This window comes from Hypanus sabinus, chromosome 9, assembly GCF_030144855.1.
Source record: "Hypanus sabinus isolate sHypSab1 chromosome 9, sHypSab1.hap1, whole genome shotgun sequence".
In the NCBI taxonomy this organism is placed as follows: Eukaryota; Metazoa; Chordata; class Chondrichthyes; order Myliobatiformes; family Dasyatidae; genus Hypanus; species Hypanus sabinus.
Window position 1 is genome coordinate 156,842,926 of NC_082714.1, and position 22,070 is coordinate 156,864,995.

Sequence of the window (22,070 nt, forward strand, 5' to 3'; positions counted from 1 at the left end):
GGAGAGTGGGAAGGGGGCAGAGGGGGAGGGAGATGGAAAGAGAGGGGAAGTGGAAGAGAGGAAAAGAAAGGGAGAGTAAAAATGGCGTGGGAGGGAAAGGAGAGAGTGAGGGAGAGAGAGAGTGGGAGAGAAGGAGAGAGGGGGAGAAGGAGAGAGAGAAGATGCATCTTAAACTTGAGACACAAGAGACTGCAGGTACTGGAATCTGCAGGAAGAGGAGATTTGCGGGAGGAACTCAGCAGGTCGAGCAATATCTCCGATGGTGCGGGGTGGAAGGAATTGTCGACGATTCAGATCAAAACCCTGCAGCAGGAAACTTTAAACTGTCTCCTTAAGGGATAGTGTCAAAGTCACACCTGGGGACGTGGAAGAGATCAGCCAGATGGGGAGCTATCTTATCTGTTTGACCATGAGAGAGCCCTGTCTCCGTGACCATCTCCCGAACAGCTGCTCATAAACCGCGCGTATACACGCTCGCCAGAGGGCAGCTGGGGTCCGCCGCAGACAGAGAGCAGCTCTTCCATCTGACCAGAAGACAGGTGGGGACAGAGGAGGGGGCACTAGCAAAATAATAACAGCGCAACATGTTGCCTGGATAGAAACAGGTGCCAGACACACGCACACAAAAAGAGGAGAAAACGCAGGGGGATCCGGACGAGTAAAACCTGATGTTTTGAACTCCACAGAGAATTAACAGTCTGCTGGTTTCTACCCAGGTGCTCTGGCTGGGACTGTGTGAGGAAGGCAGTAAGGTCGACAGAAGGAAGTGAAATGAAAATATCTGCATCCATCTCAAACACCATCTGATTTGGAGCCTTGACAGGGAAGGTGAAAGGTTATATCTCTGCTGCCACGATGTGACCGATATCTGAATTTTCTGCTTAGCAGAGATGACATTTTTGACAAAGGCAATGCTATCATTTCTGTTTGTTCTTTGGAAGGAGATTACTTTCACAGACCAGATGACAGCAGTTCGAGAGTGAAATTTTAAACTGTGGCTTGTGTCTGGCATACAGACTCAGAGCCAGTTTGTTAGGTACACCTTGGAATCCAGTGGGGTCTTCTGCTGCTTTAACCCATTCGCTTCAAAGTTCAGAGATGCTCTCCTGCACACCACTGTCGCATTGTGTGGTTGGTTGAGTTACTGTCGCCTTCCTGTCGACCGTGAACCAGTCTGCCCATACTCCTCCGACCTCTCTCATTCGCAAGCTGATTTTGCCCACAGAACTGCCACTCACTGTCTGTTTTTGAACCTCGACCATGTCTGCATGCTTTTATGCGTCAATTTGCTGCTACGTGATTGGCTGATTATATATGTGTATTAACGTGCGGTATACAGGTGCAAACTCTAGAGACTGTTGTGCGTGAAAGCCCCACGAGATCAGCCTTTTCTGAGATACTCAAATTTCCCCATCTGGCACCAACAATCATTCCATGGTCAAAGCCACTTATATCCCCTTTCTGATGTTTGGTCTGAATAACAACAGAATCTCTTGACCATGTCTGCATGCTCTTATTCTTGAGTTGCTACCTTGTGATTGGCTGATCATATATTTGCATTAATGAGCAGGTGTAGAGGTGTACCTAATAAAGTAGCAACTGAGTGTATATCTTAACAGGCACATAGGCCAGTCAACGCAGCTGGTTCATTCTAGTTCCTGAGATCCATGGTTCAAAGTTTCAGTGTACATTTATTATTAAAGTAGGCATGCGGTACACAACACTGAGATTCATCTTCTCCAGATAACCACGAAACAAAGAAACACCATGTTTTCAAAGAAAACATCCAACACCCAATGTGCAATTAAAAAAGAACAAATCACACAAACGGCAGAGGACGAGCAAAAATCGCAGAATATAAAACATCAAACCGTTGAGACAGTCTAGGAATATTCAGTTTGGCCCAGCTCAGTTCAATCTAGTGCTGTGTCATTTGCTAACTGCAGGCCGCAGAGCCAGTCTGCCCCAACCAAAATCACACAAAATCCTCTCTAGAGGGTGTGACTCTCTGGAATTTTCTATCTCTGAGTCTAGTGGAGGATGTACCATTAAACTAAAGGTGAAGACCCTGATCGCAAGACCCTGCAGCAGATAGTGAGGTCTGCTGAGAAGATCATTGGGGTCTCTCTTCCCGCCATCACGGACACTTACACTACATGCTGCATCCACAGAGGAAACAGCATTATGAAGAACCCCATGCACCCCACATAAAATCTCTTCTCCCTCCTGCCATCTGGGAAAAGGCTCCAAAGCATTCGGGCTCTCAAGACCAGACTATGTAACTGTTTCTTCCCCCAAGCTGTCAGACTCCTCAATACCCGAAGCCTGGACTGACACCTTGCCCTACTGTCCTGTTTATTATTTATTGTAATTCCTGCACTGTTTTTGTGCACTTTATGCAGTCCAGTATAGGTCTGTAGTCTAGTGTAGCTTTCTCTGTGTTGTTTTTTTATTACGTAGTTCAGTCTAGTTTTTTGTACTGTGTCATGTAACACCATGGTCCTGAAAAACGTAGTCTCATTTTTACTATGCACTGTACCAGCAGTTATGGTCGAAATGACAATAACAGTTGACTTGACTTGAAGATGGATAAATTGTCAAAGTTGAGTTTATTCCGGTAGGCATGTGTGTGCACGGGTGCAATGAAATACTCACTTGCACCAGTATCGCAGGCACAGAGCATCAGACACACAATGTTCGCCAGATGTATATAAATTAAACACAAGAAATCATGTGAGATCGAGGGATTGAGGATTATGGGGAAAGGGCATAGAAGAGGAATTGATATCAGCATAGATCACATGATCATATTGAATGGTGGGTCAGGCTTCAGAGGACTAATTATAAGACTAGCTTTATTTCTCACATGCACATCGAAACATACAGTGAAGTACATTGTTTGCATCAAATCAAATCAGCAACGATTGAGCCTGGCAGCCCACGATTATCACTACTCTCCTGGTGTCAAAATAGTATGCCCACAGCTTACTAACCCTAACTTGTATGTCTCTAGACTGTGGGAGGAAAGCAGTGCATGCAGATGAAACCTACTTGGTCATGGGGAGAACGTAGAAACTCCCTACAGACAGTGGATATCATTGGCCTGCACTCAACATTTTAGGAACAGCTTCTTCCCCTTTGCCATCAGGTTTCTGAATTGTCCATGAACACTATTTTTTATTTTTATACATTACTTATTGTAACTTAACAGTATTTTTATTTATTGCATTGAACTGCTGCTGTGAAACAATAACAAATTTCACAACATATGTCAGTGCTAATAAACCTGGTTCAGATTCTAATTCTGAGTCTAGTCAGGCTCAGTCTTTGCTCCTTGGAACATAGGAGAAAGACGGGAGAGCTTACAGTGGTTTATGTATGTGACCCTCAGGCTCGGCCAGTACATGTTCGTCTAGGGGAAAACAACTTCCTGCTCCACCAAACTGACAAATCTTGTTTGTGAGGATGCTGCGTGATGTGTTGCCTGGTTACAAATCCGCACTGCAAAATATCTGACGGTACACCATAAGCAATTAAATGTTTGAACTTTATAAATCTTAATCTGGATAGAGGGTTAGTAAAGAAAATAAAAAGTAAAAGGGCCCATTTTAAGGAAAAAGTCAAAAGTGCAAATTGGAGCTCAATTTCGTCAGCCATTTGTCAACCATTGACCTCCTCCGAGCATCGCTGAACTTTGGACCCTCGCTCCCAGTCCACTCCGTCCAGTGGTCTACCAGCTTTCTCCACATGCGTCTCCCTTCTTCTTCTCTCTCCAACAAAAACCCCACAAAAATCTTTCTTCCAGACTCACAAGAAAGAACATTGGATAGCCCCTGCATTCCAAAGCCTCGTTATCTCTAGTCATAACCCAAACATTAGCACTGAAACATTACAGCATGTTACATGTAATCATGACAAACACAATTAAGGTGATGGTCACAGTATGAAATAGAGGAGTCCAAAACAAGGGGGGGCATAGATTTAGAGTGAGAAGGGAAAATGGACTTGAGGGGCAACTTTTTCAAGCAGAGAACATGAGTATATAGAATTCACCATATACTCACCAGAGTAAATGGTTCAGGCAGGTACATTTATATCATTTACGTCTGTCACCCAGGACATGCCTTCTTCTCAATGCTACCATCGAGGGGGAGGTACAGGAGCCTGAAGCCACAAACTCAATGTTTCAGGAACAGCTCTTTTCCCACAGCCATCAGATTTCCGAATGGACAATAAACTCATGTACACTACCTCGCTATTTTTTTGCTCTCTTATTGCACTACTTATTTAACTTAATTTTTATATACATATTTCTTGTTGTAATTTGCAGTTTCATGTGTTGCACTGTTCTGCTGCCACAAAGACAACATATTTCATGGAATACGCTAGTGATATTGAATCTGGTTCTGATTCTGATTCTGAAGCACTTGAACAGGTTCTGTTTGTGGAGGGGCGAGGCTTAGGGATAAGGGCTGACACAAGAAGATGGAACTAGCTGCGTGGGCACCAACATCGGCATGCATTGGTTGGGCCAAATGGCCTATACTTGTGCTGTATTGCTCTGTGACTCTGCAAACAAAATAGATAAATGCTAGCTTACCAATTGTCAAATATTTGACAGGAGGCTTCTGCCAATCAGCAGGCTGTATTAACAAGGATATCCTGCAAACATAAAATTGCTAAACAAATATATAACAGATTGAAGGCTGGAAACCCCTCTAGTGTCTGATCTAAGGGGTGGGTTGCATTTTATGTTGGATGACACCACAGCCTCACCAATATAACTCAGTCCTCTCTGGTTCCTGGTAATCATTAAAAAATATGCAGACGCTGGAAATCTAAAGTAGAAACAGAAAATGATGGAAACACTCAAAAAGTTCAAAGTAAATTTCAAATCTCAAAGTAAATTTATTCTCAAAATCCATATATGTCATGATATACTGCCCTGAAACTCATTTTCTTATGGGCTTTCACAGTAAAACACAATAGAAACAATGAAAAAGCACACACAATACCGATTAACAACCAATCTGTAAATGACAATGAACTGTGCAAATACAATAAAGAAAAGCAAATCATAATAATAATAATAAATAAATAAGCGATCAATATTGAGTGCATGAAATGACGAGGCCTTGAAAACGAATCCATATGTTGTAGGAACAGGTCAGGCTCCATCTGTTGGCAGAGAAAAAGATAACATTTCAGGTCTAGAAATTTTTTTTACTTTTGACAAAGTTATTTCCAGAAATTTCTATTTATACCTCTCCAATTTCTTGAATCAGAATAGGATGTTGTAAACTTGCTCAGAAACAGGAGTTAGCACTAACTCAAATAACACAGGAATAGCACAAGTTCCTGGGTGTCAACATCTCTGAAGATCTATCCTGGGCCCAACATAGTGATGCAATTACAAAGATGGCACAACATCACCCATACTTCAATAGGACAAGGGTTCTCAGCCTTTTCTACCATTTCCCAAGGGGTCTGTGGACCTCAGGTTGGGAACTCTTGCATTAGGGTTTGAGGAGGATTGATAAGTCACCAAAGACTCACACATGTCTACAGATGTACCATGGAGAGTATTTTAACTGGTTGCTTCACTATCTAGTACGGACTATGATGGCACAGGATTGGAAAAAGCTGCAGAAAGTGTAAACTCAGCCACTCCATCATGAGCACTAGCCTCCCCAGCAACGAAGACGCCTTCAAAACAGGATGCCTCAAAAAGGCAGCATCTATCATTAAGGACCACTATCACCCAGGACACGCCCTCCTCTCAATATTACTATCAAGGAGAAGGTACAAGAGCCTGAAGACACACACTCAATGCTTCAGGAACAGCTTCTTCCCTTCTGCTATCAGATTTCTGAGTAGACAATGAACCCATGTACACTACCTCACTACTTTATTTACATATTTAATTTACTTTTTAATTACACAGTATTGTGCAAAGGTCTTAGGTTTATATATATAGCTAGCATGCCCAAGGTTTTGGCACAGTACTGTATTTGTCAGTCTGGAGCAGAGAGCGAGTTTGTAAATCTGCTGGGAGCAAAGGATGTTGGGAATGGCAAGGGTGGAGTGCCGTGGGAGTGGGATGGGACAGGTGGCAGAGAAAGAGGGCCAGGGACAAGTGCAGGCACACCCAGCTCTGAGACACTAGCCAATGTCAATTGATTCCAAACAATTGGTTTTTTGATCATTACACAATGTCTCTCTGGTGCTTCCCTCTCTCTCCCATGCCTTATTCTTTTGAGCGCTCAGGTAGTAAACTGATCAGAGGAAATCGCAGAGAGTTAGTCCACAGGAGGCCATTTGGCCCATCACACACATTTTGGAATCTATAAGACCATGTGACATAGGAGCAGAATTAGACCATTTAGCCCTTCAAGTTGGCCCCAACCTTTGATCACAACTGATTTGTTTCCCTCTCAGCCCCATTCTCCCACCTTCTCCCCATAACCTTTGACACACTTATTAATCAAGAAACTATATTGATCTCTGATAGTGTAGTGGTTAGCATAACACTTTACAATACAATCAAGCTGTGTTCAATTCTACAAACTGACTGCCTGGATTTTCTCCAGCTGCTCCAGTTTCCTCCCACATTCCAAAGACATACAGTTGGGATTAGGGTTAGTAAATTGTGAGCATGCTATGTTGGAACTGGAAGCATTCTGGCACTTGCAGTTGTTTGTGTCAATGACCAACACATCCTCGGACTCGTTTCACTGCGCGTCCCGACGTACATGTGACAAATAAAACTAATCTTTTTTTCTTTTGAAGTCATCTCCACAGCCATCTGTAGCAATGAGTTCCACAGATTCACCACCCACAGGCAAAAAAATTCCTCATCTCAATTTTAAAGGGATGTCCTTCTACTCTGAGCCTGTACCCCGGTCCTAGACTCCCCCAGTATAAGAAACATCCTCTCCACATCCACTCTATCTAGGCCTTTCAATATTTGTTAGGTTTCTATGAGACAACCCCCCCCCCCCCCCGCCATTCTTCAGAACTGCAGCCTTTGAGCTTCTTTCTATGGTCATTGTTCCCACTCGCATCACCAGCACCCTCTCTGCTGTGAAGCTTGGGGATGCACAGCCTGTACACAAGGGTTCATTCTCGATCCCTGGTGCTCTCCGTGTGGAGTTTGCATGTACACCCAGTGAACACATGGGTTTTGTTATATTTTGTAACTTCAAAACTAATTTAAAAGGAAGACATGGGAGATCAGCGATGCAGGCTTAACTTTGAGGTTATTTTCAGCAAGGCTTGCATGTATCACATGGTAGTGTGATGACATATGCAATTCATATATTTATACGTATAACCCATAACAAATAATTTAAATGATCAAGAATGCTTAATCAAAATACAGACAAGATTACTCAAATATTGCTGAAATAGTAAATACACAACAACATTCCTGTGAATGCTCTGATTTTCTTCCATATCCCAAAAATATATGCAGTCTGTCAAAGTTGAGTTTATTGTCATCGGCACAAGTACGTGTATTCACTTGCAGCACTGTCGCAACTCTCATATATGCAACATTCACAAGAAGAACACAAATTATATGCAAACACTACAAGAAAGAACACAAGCAGAACAAAATAAAAGCCGACTTCATTGTTGTGTCAAGTAATCAAAGTAATCGTAGTTATTAGGGTTGTGCAGGTTGGTTCAAGAATCATATAGTTGAAGGGAAGTAGCTGTTCTTGAACCAATGCTGTTGGATGTCAGGCTTCTGTACCTCCGGCCTCATAGTAGCTGTGAAAAGATGGCCTGGCCTGGACAGTGGGAATCTTTGACAATAGATGTTGCCCTCTTGAGGCCCTGTAGATACTACTGATGGTGGGGAGGATATTGCCTCTGATGTACTGGGCAGAATCCACTACTCTCTGCTGCCTCTTACACTCCTGTGCATTTGAATTGTTATGCCAGACCACAATGAAACCAGTCAGGGCACATTCAACTGTCCATCTGTTGAAGCTTGCTGGAGTGTTTGGTGTCTGGTTCCATCTTCAACAATTTGCTTAGTCACTTCCTTGAAGAATCTAATCAAACTGGTGAGTTATGATCTGCCCCTCACAAACCCATACTGACTATCCTAATCAGACTTTGCTTCTCCAAAAGCTCATAAAGAATCTGTTCCAATAGTTTGCCCACCAGTGATGTGAAACACAATGGTCTATAATTCCCAGGATTATCTCCATTACTTTTCTTGAACAAAGGAAGAACATTTGCCACCGTCCAATCATTTGGTGCTACTCCAAAAAGATCATCGCCAAACATGCTGCAATCTCTTCTTCTGCTGCCCTACGGAATATCCCATTTGTCCCCGGGATAATATTAATTATCAATGCCATTCCTTCTCTGCAGCATTTTGCATTATTTTCCTTTTAGTACCACAGTGTAATAATGTATGGCGTGGACAGCTTGGTTGGCACACAAGCAGATCACTGAATCTCAGTACATGTGACAACATCCCTCCAGATCAGAGATGAGGAGGAATTTCTTTACAACACAAACAAGATGCTGGAGGAACTCAGCCGGCCAGGCAGCAGCTATGGAACAGAGTACAGTGGACGTTTCTGGCTGAGACCCTTCCTTAGCCAGAGGGTGGCGAATCTGTGGAATTCATTGCCACAGGCGGCTGTGGAGGCCAAGTCAATGATTATACTTAAAGCAGAGATTGATTGGTTGTTGATTAATTAGGGTGTCAAAAGTTATAGCAAGAAGGCAGGAGAATGGGGTTGAGAGGAAAAATAAATCAGTCATGGTGAAACGGCAGAGCAGACCCTATAGGACAAATGGTCTAACTCTGCTCCTTTGCCTTATGGTCTAATAAATAAATACCAACACCAAAATTCTGGTGAAAATCCTCTATCTGAAATGTTATCTCCACCTCCCTCTCCACAGATGCTGCCTGACCTACTGAGCGTGTCTTGCATTTTCTGCTTTTGTTTTCAGCTAATTACAGGCATGGCTCCAAAGAACCAAGGGTATAGAAAGGTCTGTCAGGAAAGGGCTGAGGGCATCTTTGAAATTCTTACAGTCATTGATAGAGTAGAAACAGGGGGTGAAATGCGCTTGGATCATAAGTCCCTGAGACACAGGTAAAGAATTAAGCTATCTGGCCCATTTCTCCACCATTCCATCATAGCCAACTCCTTACTCCTCTTAACCCCAGTTGCTACCTTCTCTTTGCAACCTTTGACGCCTCTACTAATCAAGATTCTATCAACCTCCACTTTAAATACACCCAATGACTTGACCTCCACAGCCACCTGTGGCATGAATTCCATAGATTCAACACCCTCTGGCTAATGAAATTACTCCTCATTTCTGTTCTAAATGACATCCTTCTATTTTGAGACTGTATCCTCTAGTCCTAGACTCCCGCACTACAGGAATCCTATTCTCTAAGCCTGCTCTATCTAAGCCTTTCAGTGTCCAATAGGTTTCAATGAGATCACTCCTCATTCTTCTAAACTCCAATGAGTAAAGACTCAGAGCCATCAAACGCTCCTCATACATTAAACCTTTCATTATCAGGATGAACCTGCTCTGGACCCTCTCCATCGAGTCTCAGATTTGGGGCCCAAAACTCCTCACAATACCCCAAGTGCGATCTGACTAATGCCTTATAAAGCATTCCTATACCGGACTCGAATCTGGAATTCCAGTTGGAAATTGATCCATGTAGGATGGAGCTGCCCCTCTCCTGGATGGAATAACTCGCTTGGAGCCACCGCCTTGCACTGGTGGCGGGGAGAGGACCAGGGGAAATAAGCAGGAGAGGGAACAACACGGAAAATATTAACCAGAACTCAAGCAACAACAACACGCCCACTGATATCTCCCCCGTCCGCAGTGCAGAGCCTCCACAGCTGAAATTCTGCTAATACCAGGAAGAGCCACCATCTGATTCAGTGCTAATTAATTGTGGTGCATTCAAATCACCTTCCTTCTCCTCTGCTACCTAAACAATGCTGCTGCATCTTCAATGCTATCACCTGCACTGCGCCGTTTCCATGGTGACTGTCTCACTTCAGTAGGAAGCCAGCTGGCAGCTATTTTGGAATTCACATACATGCTAGGAGCCTATGTGATCTTAAAGGGATATTTACTCCCTCCGAATCATTGTCCTATTAGTGTTCTTAAAGGGATAGATATTCCTTACAGTAGTTACCCTATTAATATTCTCAAAGGAGTATCTCCTCCAGATAATTCTCTGATGAGCATTCTTAAAAGGGATATTTACTTCCTTACAAATAGATGCCCGATTAATATTCTTAAAGGAATATTTCTTCCTCTGACTAATTCTTAAAGGAAAAGTTAAATCCTTAGGATAGTTGTCCATTTAATATTCTTAGGGCAGCCCAGAAGCCTAGTGGTTAGCACAGGTTCAATTCCTGCCACCGCCTATAAGGAGTTTGCACATTCTCCCCGTGACCGCGTGGGCTTCCTCCCTCGTTCCAAAGATGTACTGGTTGGTGGGGTTAATTGCTCATTGTAAATTGTCCTGTGATTAGGGTAGGGTTAAATTGCGGGATTGCTGAGCCGTGTGGCTCGAAGGGCCTATTTTGCACTGTTGTATGTCAATAACAAAATTAAATTCTTAAAGAGATGCTTCCTACCTTGGAATGATTGTACTTCCTTACAATAGTTGACCATTTAATATTCTTAAAGGAACATTTCCTTGGAATAATTATTCATTAATATTCTTAAAGAAATATATACTTCCTTATAATAGTTGCTCAGTTAATATTCTTATGAGGTATTGCCTTTATCTGCATAACTGTCCAATTAATATGCTAAAAGAAATATTTACTCCTTTGAAACAATAGTTCTTTTAATATTCTTAAAGAGATATTTAGCCCTTGGAATAATATTGATTTTATTATCTGGCATAATATTGTCATAGAGTCAGGCAGCATAGAAACAGGCACTTCAACCCACCATGCCTATACTAGATACTTGATATCATCATCATCATTACATGCTGAGTGTTATGATTTGGATGATATGGTCTTCCATCTGAATAGTTCTAAAAAGCTCTTCAAAACCTTTGCCTGTCCATCCCTTGAACATCATACACTGTTGACCGCAACTTCATCAATTTTTCCTGTCACTGCAAGAGTTTCTCTGTCATCAGTACATCCCCGAAATCCCAGCTGCCTTTTCCTGATGGTATCATCTCTCTTCTGATTCCAGCTTTCCACAACACTTCCTTATATACCAATCCAGTTTCCCAGCCTTCTAAGTTACAACATTTCATAAGCTCATCCAAAAAATTCTAAATGTGGGAATATCCCCTTGCAACTCCCCTTCGTATTCTATGCACCATCTAAGTGAAAGTAATTCTTCCTCCAATCCTCTCTGAAAATCCCACCCTGTGAATTTTGTTTTTTGACCCCAGTGCTACATGCAGAAATTTCTCAGCCTAACAACGGCCATAAGAACATAAGACATAGGAGGAGGACAAGGCCATTTGGTCCATTCAACCCATTGAATCTGCTGTATCATTTCATCATGTCTGATTTATTTTCTCTCTCAATTGCATTCTATCTTCTTCCAGTAATCTTTGACACTCTTACTAATCAAGATCCTGTCAACCTCCCCATGATTTGGCATCCACAGCATCTATGGAAATGAATTCCAGATTCACAACTCTCTGGATAAAGAAATTCCTCCTCATCCCTAATCTGAAGGGATGCTCTTTGATTCTGAGGCTGTGCCCCCACTCTAGGAAACATTCTCACCACGTCAACTCTATCTAGGCCTTTCAGTACTTGATCAGTTTCATTGAGCTCTAAACTCCAGTGGGCAGAAGCCCAGAGCTATCAAGTACACCTCACACATTAATCCTTTTCATAACAGGGATTATTCTCATGAATCCAGAGTCCTCCTCTGGACATTGTCCATTGGCAGCACTTCCATTTTTTAGGTAAGGGACCCTAAACCGTTCATCATAATATTGTAAACCTCAATTAGATTCCCACACTCCCCTCCACCATCTCAGACTTCCCTGTTCTGAAATATACTACCCTAGATTCTCCAGCCTCTCTTAATAACTGTAAAACTCCACCCCAGGCAATATCCTGGTGAATCTTCTCTGCATCCCCTCCAGTGCAATCACATCCTTCCTGTGGAAACACATCTTTCCCATAGTTGTAGTTACCAAAAGTGAATATGTTAACCCCCAAAATAACTCCTTGCTTATACTCGATGCCTCATCTAATGAATGCACTTATCCAGTTTGCTTTCTTCTGTACCGCTGCTGCCTCCTCCTGGGATCCTTAAGCATGTGCACCAAGGTCCCACTGTTCCACAATACTTCCTAAATTCCAACCATTCATTCATTGTGTACTGGCCAACTGATTTAACTCTCCCAATAATAAACCTCCTCACATTTTTCAGAATTAAATTCCATCTGCCATTTATCTGCTCGGCATTACTCTGAAATACTGCTTCTCAGCTCCAAAAACATATAGATTAACCTAACACTATCACCACATCAGCAACCTGGGTTCAATTCCTGCCGCTGCCTGTAAGGAATTTGCATGTTCTCCCTTTGACTGTGTGGGTTTCCTCTGGGCGCTCTGGTTTCCTCCCACATTTCAAAGGTGTGGTTAGTGATCTGTGGGCATGCTAAGTTGGCAGTGGAAGTGTAGCAACAATCGCAGGAGGCCCAACGCCACACTCGCTGATTTGACGTAAACGCTGCGTTTCACTGTAGGTTTCGATGTACATGGAGGGTATCTATGGAGGAAACTAAACAGACAATGTTTCGGGCTGAGACCCTTCATCAGGACTGGAAAGGAAGGGGGTAGAAGCCAGAATAAGAAGGTGAGGGAGGGGGAAGTGTACAACGTGACAGGTGATTGAAAGCCACAAACACGAGAAAATCTGCAGATGCTGGAAATCCGGAGTAACACACACAAAACACTAGAAGAACTCAGGGAGCATCCATTCAACATGGTCTTGGCCTGAAACATCGACTGGTTATTCCTCTTCGTAGATGGTGCTGAGTTCCTCCAGCATTTGTGTCTGCTGCCCATCAAAGCTAGTCTCATTTGTTAGCATTGGGCCCAATATCCCTCTAAACTAGGAGCTCTCAACCTTTTTTAATGCCATTGACCGATACTTTAAGCAGCAGACCACAGGTTGGGAACCCCTGTTCTAATTTTTTTCTGTTCACGTACTGTCCTTTTTAAGTATTGTTACTTCACCCGCCTCAATCACTTCCTGCGGAGGTCCTTCCATAAACTGACCACCCCTCCGGTGAAAAAATTGTCCTCTAGGTTCCTATTCAATCTCTCCCCTCTCACTTTAAACCTATGCCCTCTCGTTCTTGATTCCCCAATCTTGGAGGGGGGGGGGGAAGAAGTGCCATGTTGGAAAATAAACCTAATGGGGTCTGACTGGGATCCCATTACAGCGTACTGATGATGTGACAAAATGTTTGCAAGTGAGTTACCAAGATTGGAGAGTAGCTCAACCCAACCATCGACCACATGAGCTAAACATTTTCTGAATGATTTCTAATGGGATCTGTCTGTCTGTCTGAGAGGCCATACAAGAAGAAAGTAGGCATAGGTTTTTGCACTCAGATCTGCTAAAAACTGAACAAGCACACCACACAGGCAGCACGGTAGTGTAACGGTTAGCTCAACACTTTTCAACGCCTCCTGTAAGATTGGGGCTGAGATTCCACTGCTGTTTATAAAGTTTGTTATGCTCATCCCGTGAATGTGAGCATTTCCTCTGTCTGTTCGCACTTCCTCTCACAGTTCAAAGATGTACATTTAAGGTTAGTATGTCCCGCTTGATGGCGCAATAATATCAGCGCCGGACTCCGGAGCAAAGGCTCCCGAGTTCGAATCCAAGTCGGGTTGAGCGTCGAGCTAGCAACTTGGCTTCATAAAAACAAGAATAGCTTGCTACGTAAACACCGTCATGATGGTGCCCTGATAATTCCACTGCCGAGTTAAGGGCTATTCTTCTTCTTCCTTAGGGTTAGTAAGCTGTGGGCGCCAGAAATATGGCGACACAAACAACACATTTCACCGTATGTTGTGACGTATATGTGGCAAATAAAACTGATCCTCCAGTTATTTTAGCAACACACACAATATGCTGGAGGAACTCAGCAGGCCTGACAGCATCTGTGGAGAAAAGTACAGTCCATGTTTTGGGCCAAATTCCCTTGTTAGGACTGGAGAAAAAAAGCAGAGGAGTAGATTTGAAAGGTTGGGGGAGGGGAGAGACACACGCCAGGCAACAGGTGAATCTTGGAGAGGGAGGGATGGAGGTAAGTGCTAGGAAGTGGATTGCTGAAAGAGACAGAGGCCATGGAAGAAAGAAAAAAAGGTTGGGGAGGAGCACCAGAGGAGGCGATGGGCAGGCAAACAGATAACATGAGAGAGGGAAAAGGGGATGCGAAATGGTGGGGGGGGTGGGGGGAGGCATTACTGGAAGTGTTGCCTCACCTGAAAGGACTGAAAGGTAGTGAGGGAGGAGGTGTAGCACTTGTTCTGCTTGCAAGGATACACCTGCCCCTACACCTCCTCCCTCACTACCATTCAGGGCCCCAGTCCTTCCAGGTGAGGCAACACTTCACTTGTGAGTCTGTTGGGGTCATAAACTGCATTTGGTGTTCTCGGTGTGGCTTCCTGTATATCAGTGAGACCCAACGTAGATTGGGAGACCTCTTTGCCGAGCACCTACACTCTGTCCACCAGAACAAGAGTGAAAACCCATTTTAATTCCACTTCCCATTCCCATTCCGATATGTCCACCCATGGCCTCCTCTATTGTCGGGATAAGGGCACACTTAGGTTGGAGGAGCAACACCTTATATTCCGTTTGGGTAGCCCGCAACCTGATGACGTAAACATTGATTTCTCAAACTTCCACAATACCTCCCCCCACTTCACTATTTTCTATCCCCTTGTCTCTCTCTCATGTTATCTCCTTGCCCGCCATTCCTTTTTCTTTCTTCCACATGGCCTTCTGTCTCTTTCACCAATCAACTTCCTAGCTCTTTGATTCATCCCTCACCCTCCAAGTTTCACCTATTGCCCAGCATTTCTCTCTCCCCTCCCCTTTCAAATCTACTCCTCAGCTTTTTTTTCTCCAGTCCTGCCGAAGGGCTTTGGCCCGAAACATCGACTGCACGAAGATCTATCCTGGGCCCAACATATTGATGCAATTGCAAAGGGCGCATAACGCAGATATATTTAATTAGGAGTTTGAGGAGATTTAGTATGTCACCAAAGACCCTCATACATTTCTACAGTTGACTGTGGAATGCACTCTAACTGGTTGCATCACTGTCTGGTATAGAGGGGCCACCACACAGGATCGGAAAATGCTGCGGAGGGCTGCAAATTCAGCAAGCTCCATCATTGGAACTCGCCTCCCAACCATCATGGATATCTTCAAAAAGCATTGCCTCAAAAAGACATCATCCATTATTAAAGGTACTCACCACCTAGGACATGCTCTCTTCTTATGACTACTCTCAGGGAGAAACAGGAGCCTAAAGACACACACTATGATTTAGAAACCGCTTCTTCCCCTCCACCATCAAATTTCTGAACAGACAATGGACCAACCCAAGAATGTTACCTCGCTATTCTTGCTTTCTGTTATACTTAATTAATCAATTTTATACATATATTGTTAAACATTTCAATACATTACAATAAGAAATATTATATATATTTCTTAATATAATTTATTGTACTTACATATTGTACTGTAATTCTGTCGCAAAACAACAAATTTCACAACATATGTCAGTGATATTAAGATTGATTCTGATTCTGAAAGGGTCTTTACAATACTGTAAAAGGTGGGTTTTATAGAGGGATTTACCTTTGGCCCTCGATGAGAAACTTGGTTTAAAAAGCCTTTAGATTCGCTCCACCTAATAAAGTTGTTACCCAGTGCTGGCCACAATTACAGTTTCATGTTCAGGCTGTTTATTAGTATATCTTACAAGAAGATTAATTTGATATTGTAAATAAAACAGTATCACCATGGTTACTGTGACTGGTGGTGACCGTGATGTCATCAACTCCATTCTCCACCTCAGGGTGTCCATGGAAACAAAAGGCTTTTGGAAGCAACCAGCAGGGTTGGGGGGGGGGGGGTAAAATGGCAGGGAGTGAGACGATGAAATGGACCATTCTGTGCACTATGGAGGCAAACCTACCCGTAAACCCTCAGTCCAGGAAGTTTCAAGTGATCTAGGGGAGGGTGGCAAATTAATGGTCTGCCCTAGGTATCGCAGCTCCTCCTTGCGCAAGCAGGTCAGAAGGACTCAATCATAGAGCTGACCTGATGGACTGGTTGACCTAACTCTGCTCCTACACGTTATGGTTTTATGGACATTCCTACTGATAATAATTGGCAACCAAACAAAAATAAATCCTACAACAATCTAAGGAGCTGGATATCATCTGCTGAAAAGTTTCAAGAATATTTTTCAAAAGGGAATTGGCTAAGTGTTTAATGGAGATGAATTTGTTGGTCCATGAGAAAAATCAAAACAAAATATCATTTAAGATATCCATAAGATTGAAAAAGTACAGAGAAACTTTGCAAGGAAGTTGCTAGGTCTTGAGGAATGGAGTTATAGGGGAAGGTTGAATAGTTTTGGACTTCATTCCCTGGAATGTAGGAGACTCAGGGGAGATTTGATGAAGATATACAAAATTATGAGTGTTTTTTAAATATATGGTATTACTGTTTTGTACATTTTTTTAAAGATCTATTCAATAAATGTAATTGATTTTTTTAAAAATATTTTTTTCTGCTAGATTATGTATTGCATTGAACTGCTGCTGCTAAGTTAACAAATTTCACGTCACATGCCGGTGATAATAAACCTGATTCTGATTCTGATAGGCTAAATGCAAACAGGCTGTTTTCACTGAGGTTGGGTGAGACTAGAACTAGTTGAGCGTGAAAGGTGAAATATTTAAGGGGAATATGAGGGGAACTTCTTCACTCAGAGGATGGTGAGGATGTGGAAAATGCTGCCAGCAGAAGTGGTAGATATGAGTTCAGTTGCAATATTAGAGAGAAGTAGAAAAATAGAGGGCTATGGGTAACCCTAGGTAATTACTAAAGTAAGTACATGTTCGGCACAGTATTGTGGGCCGAAGGGCCTGTATTGTGCTGTAGGTTTTCTGTGTTTTTATGTTTGGGTAAGTACAGGACAGGAGGGGTATGGTGGCTATGATCTTGAAGTATGTCAAATACGACTAGGTAGAATAACAGTTCAGCACAGACTAGATGTTGTTGTGCTGTAGTGCTCTATGACTCTAAGGTTAAATTACCTGGTTCTTTCAAAGGATTGACGCAGATATATTGGGACAAATGGCCTCCCATCTTAAAGGAACACCCTGATGCTCTACAAGCAAAGCACGAAGGGAAGCCTCATCAAAAATGTATCTCAAGCTTCTTGGGAGCATCTCCCAAAAGAGTTCCAATAGTTTTGATTTAGAGCTGCTACCTACGACAACCCTCAGCACCATCTGCAAATCCACCAACCTTCGTGTCATTTGCAAACTTCCTAACCTAGCCCTCCACCTCTTCATCCAAGTAATCTAGGAGGGAAGCCTGGAAAGGGCGTGCAGTGAGTTGGAGAGGAACTGGTAGACGCTTGAGGTGCCCTCCCTGCCTACTCCCAAGGCTTTTGCTCGAACAACTGGTGCACAGCTGCACTTGCCATCTGCCGCGGAGCAAAGCGGGCAGTGAAGCTCCCAAACATCAGGCTCCCGATCTGCTCTGGCACAGCACCAGCTGGGCAGCATCCAACACCCACGTCAATCAGCCACATTCTTCAGGAAGTAACAAGCACAATGTACAAAGCGCAGTAATTAATGGACCATTTCGCTCCTGGCAAAGGTATAACAGCTAAAATGAAAAATAGCATCCCTGTCACACATCACATAAACAACAACCGCCCCAGGTACACTTCAAGATTCAAGACTCAAATTTAGATGTCACGTGTATATCGAATTACAGAGTGAAATGCGCCATTTGCATTGACACCCACCTGAGGCTATGCTGGGGCAGCCCACAAATCTCACCAGATAAACAGGTGCCAACCTAGCATACCTACAATGCTCGGTAGAACAACACAAAACACAACAAGCAACAAAACAATAGCAAAACAAACTCCATTCCTCACACACACACACAGTCCTCCAACCCCAGAGTGTCCATGTTCATTCTCCAGCCTTCGGTGGACTAGTGAACGTGCAGACATTAGGCCTTCAACTTCTCCAGAACAGAGATTTATAGGCTTGGGCCTCCAGCTGTTGGGCCGCAATGTCCGGATCAGTCTCTGAGCTTCTACCATCGGTATTGACCCAGGACTCGCCGATGACAATGATTGAGGGCCTGAAATCAAGCCCTCTAGCTTCAGGCTTGCTAATGACTGGGCCTGAACACTAGGCCTCAAACTCCAGTGTCACCTAGAGGGACAGCAGCAGCCGTGATCATTCTCCCCTGAGCAGACATGGCTCCGAAATGTGAGAACCTAAAATAAGAAGACAGAGCCTGTTTCTCCTGCAGCCAAAGTTTAGCGAGGAAGCAGAGCTTTGCCAAAGAAAGTGTGATGATGAACCACTTTTTTTCACACAACTACCAGCAAGGCCTGTGGAGGTGCTGAGAGCAGAGTCAATTGTAGCTGCAACAGAGGAAGTGCATATCGACCTGAAAGGACAGGGAATGAGGACCAAATAGAGAGTTCTTTCAAAGGGCTGTCACAGCCAGTACAGTCAGAAAGGCCTTTGTCTTTAGTCATCATTGCAGGGTTCTTAAACAGTTAAAAGAACTAATAAACTTGAGTGTTATTCCCTATGGAACATGTGTAAACACACTAAGGGTGTGCTGTAGCTTTTAGAATATTCTCCCACGGATCTTTTACCTGCCTGGTGCCTGAGGGTTTAACACAATCTGCTTTTACCAGAGGCGTTTGGGGAAAAAAACGTTGGGGATTCTATTGACACACATTAAGGAAAATCTGGCAGCAAGGACTGTCAGAAGATGTAGGCAGATGGAGGTTTTAACACTTCGATCTGCCAGAACACAGGCTCCTTTTGGGGGCGTTCGCACTCCTCGTCTCTGTGTGAACTGTGGATTTAACCGAGAACTTCATTTCCTCCAGAAATGCAGTGCGCAGAAGGAGGCCTTTCGGCCCCTTAATGCCTGTGCCAGCTCGTCTAAACAGTTCTCCAATTAAAATTACTTCTGGGTAGGAATGCTGAGTAACACACACACACAAAATGCTGGAGGAGCTCAGCAGGCCAGGCAGCATCTGTGGTGAGGAAATAAAAGAGTCAATGTTTTGGGCTGAGACAGAAGCCCAAACTCCAGGCTTGCCCACTGACCAGCTCTTGCGCCTTCTTGTACTTCTTGGTTGCACAGACTTTGAATCCAGGGGCCCACCGAGCTGGAACTGCCTGCCGTCCACAGGGATTATCACGTCACAGGTGAATGCAGTATCAGATGAGCATAAGAGAAATATTTACGGGGATGTCTCAGGGATTGGAAGACTTCCATTTTAAGAGGAGACTGGAGAGGTTAGGGCTTTTTCCCCTGGAGTGTAGGAGGTTCAGGGATGACCTTATATAAAACACTAAGTAATGTAGAAGTGGTAGAGGCAGGTTTGATTTTATCATTTAAAAAAATTTGGATAGGTACATGGACAGGAAAGGAATGGAGGGTTATGGGCTGAGTGCAGGTTGGTGGGACTAGGTGAGAGTAAGTGTTCCGCACAGACTAGAAGGGCCGAGATGGCCTGTTTCTGTGCTGTAATTGTTATGGATATACGGTTAATGTGAAAAAGGTGACTGCTCATTGTTTTCTCCTCAGTGAAGTGCTGTCTAAATTAGACAGCATATAAAGGGAAAGAGCAAAGATTTAATGGAGACCTGAGGGGCAAATTTTCCTAGGCAGAGGGTGTTGGGTGTGTGGAAGTGGTTAAGGCAGGTACAGTAACAACATTGAAAGACACTGGACAGGAACATGGATGGGAAAGGTTTGGAGGGATATGGGGCCACAGGGAGGCACCTTTGGTCGCCATTACGAGCTGGGCCGAAGGGCCCCGTCTCTGTGACTCTAACGTGTGCTGAAATGAGGCCGCCACACTACCTGCCTCATCGCGCAAGCTACATCAGTGGAAGGAAAGTTCAAGGACAAGAGATGCCCACCGAGTGATGAGTAGGTGTCTAACAAACAGGCAGAAGGGTTTCGAATCGTCGACCTCTCGCAGTGGACGGATCCGACAAGCTGCCAGACTGCCTTCACCTCGTTAGTGACGCAGCCTGCTCTCCAATTACTCTGCCGGGTCTGTAAGATGCAGCCTGCGCCAGGGAACTGAATGATCTGCCTGGTGGCAACAACGCTACGGCAAGGGTCAAGCCCCGTCACTCAGCTGCTGATAAGAGGCTGTTAACTAGGCCTTCCTTCGATGGCGAGGACGGCGGTCGGTCCCCTGCACTGCACCGCTGGGCATGGGCGCCCCCTGCTGGCGCGGCGATCATTGCAATTCCCGTACACCGTACCAGCCATGATCACTGCACTAAACCGCTTTTTTTTGGCAAGTGTTTCTTCCTCACCATTTCTTTTTGTTTATAATAAGACCACTTGAAGTTGAACACAAATACCATTTCAGGCTATTTTTATCATGTAGATATTTGGAGAAACAAGAAATTAACTTTTATTGAGTATAATACATTTAATTGCATAACGGTGCTGACACTTTGCAATAGTCTAACTAAGCTAGAATGTTTAGATTTTAGGTTCCTTTCTATAGATGCTGCCTGGCCTGCTGCGTTCCACCAGCATTTTGTGTGTGTTGCTCGAATTTCCCGCATCACCAGGTTTCCTTGTGTTTGCGTTTTTAAAATGTTTAGATGATGATTTTCATTTGTACTAACGCAAGGTTAACAAATCTCACAACATAGCACAGTGATATTAAACCTTATTCTGACTCTTTTTGCCTCAGAATATTCAACCAGCATTGAAGGATTCCAGTCGCCCAGTTGCTGCTGCTCCATGATGACAATGTCCTGGTGAAACCTTTCACCATGCTCATCACCGACAGCACCAAGATTTGCAGGGAATAAGTCTAAATGGAAATGCAGAAAATATATCTTTAATGACCTGTTGCACTTCATGGCTTTGAAGTTCGTTGTCAACCAGCTGCATGTAGTTTGGTGCTCTGTAGTTGCCAAGAAAATGTTCAGCAACATCCTTGAATCCCTTCCATGCAATTTTCCTTGGTCCCACTAGAAGTTCTTTGAATTGCCTGTCACTGATGACCTGTTTGATTTGTGGACCAACAAAAATGCTTTTTTAATCTTGGCATTAGTTATTCTGAAACAAATCATAAATTGAAATAACAAAAATACAGTGCCTATAAAAAGTATTCACCCCCCTCCTCTTGCAAGTTTTCATGTTTTGTTTTACATCTTTGAATCACAGTGGATTCAATTTGGCTTTTTTTTGACACTGATCAACAGAAAAAAACTTTCATGTCAAAGTATAAACAGATCTTTACAAAGTGATCTAAATTAATTACAAATATAATTAGTTAAATGTGGATCACCAGTGTGCAGCCGAAGTGTTTGAATGGATTGTAGTAAAATACGCCTGTATCTGTAAAGTCCAACTGCTGATGAGTCAGTATCCCGGCAAAAACTACACCATGAAAATAAAAGAACATTCCAAGCAACTCCGCAAAAAGGTTACTGAAAAGCACAAATCAGGAGATGGATACAAGAAAATTTCCAAGTCACTGAATATCCCTTGCAGTTGTCAATCATAAAGAAATGGGAAGATTATGGCACAGCTGTGAATCTGCCTAGAGCAGGTTGTCCTCAAAAACTGAATGATCGTGCAAGAAGGAGGCTAGTGAGGGAGGCCACCAAGAGACCAGTGACAACTCTGGAGGGGTTTCAAGCTTCAGTGGCTGAGATGGGAGAGACTGTGCATACAACAACTGTTACCCAGGTGCTTCACCAGTCACAGCTTTA

General features: G+C 43.5%; 1 long non-coding RNA gene across 1 annotated transcript; it reads right to left on the reverse strand.

Annotated features, from left to right (window-relative positions):
- Positions 1-4,884: 4,884 nt before the first annotated feature.
- On the reverse strand, positions 4,885-20,527 carry LOC132399946 (uncharacterized). Its single transcript, XR_009514145.1, has 2 exons — positions 20,244-20,527; positions 4,885-5,178 (listed from the first exon to the last, which is right to left on the reverse strand). It is a non-coding gene; the product is annotated as an uncharacterized LOC132399946 (long non-coding RNA).
- Positions 20,528-22,070: the final 1,543 nt, after the last annotated feature.